This window comes from Mastomys coucha, unplaced genomic scaffold (genome assembly GCF_008632895.1).
Source record: "Mastomys coucha isolate ucsf_1 unplaced genomic scaffold, UCSF_Mcou_1 pScaffold5, whole genome shotgun sequence".
NCBI classification, from domain to species: Eukaryota; Metazoa; Chordata; class Mammalia; order Rodentia; family Muridae; genus Mastomys; species Mastomys coucha.
In genome coordinates, this window is record NW_022196911.1 from 48352283 (window position 1) to 48358177 (window position 5895).

General features: G+C 46.7%; 1 protein-coding gene and 1 pseudogene across 2 annotated transcripts in view; both read left to right on the top strand.

Moving 5' to 3' along the window:
• Positions 1-1071: 1071 nt before the first annotated feature.
• The window catches only part of Aff4 (AF4/FMR2 family member 4), a 75649-nt gene continuing 70825 nt past the window's right edge, over positions 1072-5895 (top strand). Inside the window, exon 1 of one of the 2 annotated variants that reach the window (XM_031354339.1) lies at positions 1072-1385. The gene's annotated coding sequence lies outside the window, so the exon portion shown is untranslated. The remainder of the gene's footprint in view (positions 1386-5895) is intronic. The other variant, XM_031354337.1, reaches the window with a different exon arrangement.
• Positions 2202-5895, top strand: part of LOC116078929 — an 18479-nt pseudogene continuing 14785 nt past the window's right edge.

A 5895-nucleotide genomic window follows, 5' to 3' on the forward strand; every position in this document is an offset into this window, starting at 1 on the left:
ATGCACTGCCAGGCCATACCTATTTAGTGGTTTTGAGACACGGCTTAGAACTCAAGTATGTAGTTGAGTGGATTTCCAAGGTGTGAGATTACAAACTACACACTTTGTTTAAAAATAACGAGTGAAGCGTTTCAAGATTTAATGGTGGAGACTCTTCATGAGGTGCCATCAAATAAAGAAAAGCAGGTAAGAGACATGCGATACCAAGGGCAAGATTGTATATTTTTCAGATGTAGAGGAAGAGGGCACCTTTCTTGAGCTATTACTGGGCTCTAGGAGACCTTAAAACCTTGTCTGTCTAATCACTGATTCCAATTAAATTATATGGCTTGTCTCAACTAGCAGGATGTTAAGAGGCGATGGAGTATGTGTGTGTTTGCCCCCGTGGGTTGTTTTGACAGGGTTTTGTTAGTACCTCAGACTGGCCTTGAATCCACTAAGTAGCCACACAGGCCGAAATCGTGACGATTCTCCCGGCCTTGGCTGCCCAAGAGCTGGGATTACAGGCCTGCCACGAAGCCCGGCTTCACCAGGTTGTTGTTTTTTTTTTTTTTTTAGATGAAGCAGGGCCAGCTTATCCTCCCACAGTAAGTCACACGCAGCAGTGGACGACGTGCTGCGGACATCCACGTCACCCTTCCCTCCCTACCCCTGCGGAGCGCTGCGGGATTCAGGCGGCCCGGCCCCGGCCTTCACCTGCACCCCAAAACCGGTCGCCCGGGCTGCGCCCCGCCCCGCCCCGCCCCGCGGCGCCTCCCTAGCGGGCTGCGCCGGAGAGCGTGTGCCCGGGGCGGGGTTCTGTCCCGGGGTCTGATGCCCGAACAGCCCGGCGGAATCCGCCGCGGCCTGCGCTTCACATCCCCCGGCCCCGGGCCCAGGCGCCCCGCACGTCAGCCCCGCGGACGCGGCCTCCGGAGCGGCGGGCCCGCAGCCCCCGCGCTGCCTGCGGGAGGGGCGCGGCCTGGTCACGTGACGCTCGCAGCAGCCCGGCCCCGGTCACATGGGCCGCGGCCACTGCGTCAGTCCCAGTCCCGGCTGCGGGAGTCGAGTCGTCGCCGCTGCCGCCGCCGCCGCCCCCAGCGGACGGGGCGGGGATCTCGGTGCCAGGGCCCCGTCAGCCGGCCCCCGCCTCAGTCACCCATCCGGGGCTCGGCCTGCCCGGCCGTCATGGAGCGGGGAGGAACCCTGGCGTCCGCCGCGTGAGCTGCGCCGCATCGGCTCCCGGTGGCCTCCCGATCCGCCGCTGCCCCTCGCCCTAGGCAGCCGGTCGCCGCCTCCTGGGCGGGCCCGAATGCGCGTCCGGTGAAGGTGCAGGCCGGGCGCCGCCGCCGCCGCCGCAGCCGCGGTCGGGAGATGGTTCGGGCCTAGCGGAGCGGGGACTGGAGGTGAGAAGCCGCCTGACGGACGGACTGACGGACGGACTGACTGACTGACGTCCGACTGAGGCGCGGCCGAGCCGCGGGGAAGGCGAGGCTCGGGCCGCTGACGCTGGCGGAGACCCGCGGGGGGCGGGGGTCCGCTCGATCCGGTTTCGCCCTCCGTATTCTGGTCCCACTTTCTCCCCGAAATAAATTTCAAACTAGAAAAATAATTTTTCTTAAAGGCCAACCCATTCCCACCCAACATTCCGGACGCCCATCATCTGGCCGTTTCTTGTCCCCCCCCCCGCTGTTGTCCCTTCCTTTATTCCTCCCTTAGATTCGATCGGCGGATTTATCCTTTGAAATTTTTATCCTGCGTCCGACTCAAGTCCTTCCTAGTTAAAGAGAAAATAGGCCGAGATTCTGGCTATCATTTCTCAACTAGTTCTCGCCGTCCTTCTCGCGATCCTGCGCACCTCCCCCCCACCCCCACTCTCCCATCTCCCCTCCACCGAAAGAAAAAAAAAGGGGGGGGAGGAATTTCCGTCCTTGATGGTCGGTGGGGATTGAGTGGAAAAATGGGAACCTGGTTTGGAATAGGAGAAACCCTTCTTCCCACTCGGAACCAGCCTGGTACCTGGCGATCGCAATGGCCGGGCTTTGGGTATTGATGTTTGGGCCTCCCCAGCTGCCTGTGCGCAGGGTTAATCTCGTAATTGACGTCAGTGCTTTGTTCCTTCCACTTTGCTGTTGCTTCCACTCTCTGAAAACGGATCATGGGGTACAGGAGCCCGGGTGTTTGTGGGGTCTCCCTATTAGCTTTTTCATTCACGGATGACACCTTTATAGGGAGTCGAGAGCCCTGATCTGAAAATGGTTGTGAGTGAAGTTCGAACCCAGAGTTCGATTCAGGGTTCTCCCGAGTTTCGTCAGTTGCAAGTCAGAATTCTGCTTTTTCTTCCCCGCTGAGGTTTTAAACTGAAGCTAGCCCCCTTTCCAGTGCCGGAATCTAAGCCCTAGGTGCCCGTGAATAGGCTGTTTGTGTGACATTTAAAATGTGTGCTTTTTGTGGGGCCGAGGGGGGGGGGAGGTTCAGATTGTGAAAAGCTTAAAGCTTTGTTTCCATGTTGATTCTCCGAAGCTTTATAAAATCTTTTGTTTGGACGGTCTTTTTAAACCTTATCAATATTGAAATGTTTATGAGATCCTTCTTAATTCAAGATTTGATGAGAAGCTGATGTGGACGGAGAGGAAGTCGTCCTTGGTCACATATGCATAAAGAAGTGTTGGCAAGTGGCCACTTGGTTTTTAACAAAGCTGGCTTCTTCAACTTCTTCAGGTTTATGTTTCTTATTATCACTACCTTTCTCAGCCCTCAGTCTCCAAACGAGAAGTCTCAAAAAGTTATTTTTAAAAAAGTTATTTTCAAAAACTTGCCTTTCATGATGAACTTCCTGAAAACCTAGAAGCAGTCTTTTATTCTTTTCTTTTTTAATTAATACCAGCAGTTATCATTCAGTCTGTGGCCGTCTGCAGGCTGATGTTTGTTGGCTCTGTAGGAACGGTAGGCATATTTTAAGTAAAATTTTGCTTCAAGTGGAGACAAGGTAGGGTGTATTGAGAACAGCAAAGCCAAACCTCTACTCTTTGGTTGGGGTGGGCTTAGCTATGTGTGATTTGGATCGAGCTGGACAGTTTGGGGGCGTAAGGTGACATACAGTGCTTGATGAAGTTGTGTGATTAACTCCTATGAAGAAAATGTTTTTATTTTAGTTAATGTTCTGCGTGTCATAGTTTTACCTTCGGATTCATGTGGTCTCGTGACTTCAGGTTACTATATCCCTCTTGGAACAATGAATCTACTTGCATGTTGTAATTTTCTTGACGATCTATTGTAGTGTCTTCAGAGTGAGTTTATGCTAACTCTTTATCCCTCCAGTATTTATGTAGTTAGACTGAATTTGATAGCATTTTGAGGTTGAAATTGTTTATCTGATCTAAGACTTTACAGATAACCTAAAGTTATATGAACAAGTGCTCAGTAGCTGGAAGGGGGAAATGGGGATTAGCTTCAGAAAGTGCTCTAGAAGATGAAGACTGCTAAAAACTATGGATCCACTTTTTTTTCAAGGTGGTAAGGTAGAAGTTATGGTTTTATGTATACCTGAAAGGAACAATGAAAGCAGGTGTTTAACAGTTATTTCTTCTTTTTGATTACTCCTTGGCTTAGACTGCAGTTCAAAGATGTATGACAACGTCCCCTCCTTTTTGTAGTGTATAAAAATCAAAGGTTTTAGTTTTGTTTCTTTTTGAGACAGGGTCTCATTTTGTATCCACAACTGGATTGGAACTTGCTGTAGGTAGACCAGGCTGGCCTTGAACTCATAGAGATCCACCTGCCTCTACCTTTCAAGTGCTGAGATTAAAGGTTTGTGCCACTATACCCAGTTTGTAATTTGGCCTCCCAAATTACAAGCATACATTCTAGATAAAAATCTTTGCTGCATGTTATAAATAAGGTTTTACAACTTTCTGTAACCCTCATATTTTTACTGTTTCCTTTTTTATTTCCTCTGATAAATTGAAACAATGAATTTATTTCTTTGAGGGTGTTTGCTAGTCTGCTAATGTGACTACATTGTAGTTAAAGGTTCATATCTGAGTAGATACACTTGTTTGTTGTTACTTTGTTACTCTGTTAGCCATCTCAGTACATTCAGAGTGATACTCTGTCTAGTACATAGAATAGCAATAATAAATATTCCTCTTAATAACTCTTGCTTTACCACCTGATCCATTTTGTCTTGATGTTATTTTCACTGGCAGTTTTTGTTTTGTTTGTTTTGTTTGATACAGGTCTCCTGTGTCCTTTGACTGGCCTCAAACTTTCAGCTCTCTTCCTGTCTCAACCCCTTTCTTGAGTTCTAGGATTATAGACATGTACCACCATGCCTGACCACACCTTGAGAATTTTAGTGATACTGACACACAGAGAGAGGAGAGCCAAGTAAATTTATTTCGGGTTAAATTTAGTTTTATTTTAATGTTGGAATTAGCTTTTAATCATATTTTTAAATTAAAAAAAATTTTTTTTTGAGACAGGGTCTCATATAGCCCAGGCTGTCCTCAAACTGGATGTGTAGCTGGTGCTGGCCTTGAATTTCTCTCTCTCTTTCAATTTCTTTTTGCTTTTGTTCATTGTTTTATTTTTCCCTCTGAACATCACAAAAATATATTTAGCAAAAAGTTTCATATGAAAATGTCCATGACCCAGTTCTACACCACAATCTGACAGGCATTGGGGAGGCTTTGGGGCACTTTTGGACTCCTCTGCTGAACAGCCATTGTTTAGACTCTTTCCAAGGCATCTGACATGCTGCTGCTGTCTCCTGGTATGGCTACCATTCTGATGTTATCCTGTTGTCTACTAGTTGCCATCTCCACACTCAATCACAAGATTTATGGAAGGGCCCAGCAGTATTTCTTGAACATGTCTGCCAGCATTAATTTCAATGATAACTTCTTGTGTATAAATTTCTTCAGTTTAGGAGGGTGGGCCTTGTTTATGGTAACTCATGGTTTAGCAAGATGTGGAAGGGCTGATTGGTCTGACCTTGAATTTCGGATCCTCTTGCATCTGCTTCTTAAATGCTGGGATTACTGTGAACCTCCATGGTTTAAGATTTAGGGATTTTTTTTCTTTAAAAAAAATTTTTTTTATTGGTTTTATTTAGACAGGGTTTCACTATATATCTCTGGCTGTCCTGGAACTCGTGGAGATCTGCCTACCTCTCCAGTGCTGGGATTAAAGATACTCATTACCAAGCTGGGCTTTTGAAATTTTATAGCCTGTGTTGTGCTGAATGTATCCCTTTGGTTTTATACAGTATATTCTTCTGGTCCCTGTATTTTCTAAGTATTGTAATTATATGAATAAGTTAGATTTAGCTCACATTAGAAGTTTTTTTTTTTCTTAGTGGCTTTTTGAGACTGGGTCTCATGTATAACCCAGGCTGACTTGAACTCATTTTGTAGCTGAGGATAACTTTGAACCCTAATCTTCCTACCTATGTCTCCATACTTTCAATGGGCAGAAGAGGTAGTGTTGTGCACTTCTTCACTCCTGAACCTTCAACCTGGTTTCTCATTCATCTACCAGTTGATTACTAAGTCCTGTAATCCTGTGTGGCCAAACTATGTGGTCATTGCTTAGTCCCTCACTTCTTACCATACTTGATATTATCTTATTTCCTCTATACTGTTGTTTTCTTCCTTAACTTCTGAGACTGCTGTTGTTCCTTAGCAGTCCTGCTCCTTTTTAAAAAAACAATTATTTATTTAGAGACAGGATCTCCTATGTATCCTTGGCTGTCCTAGATCTTTATGTAGATCAGGTGGGCCCCAACCTTGGGGATCTGCCTGCCTCTGCCTCTGGTCTTAAAGATCTGTCCCACCGTGCTTACCCCTTTGCAGACTGTTCATTCTCTGATTAACCCTTTGATTTCAGTAGGTCTGGATTTTTTTTTTTTTTTTT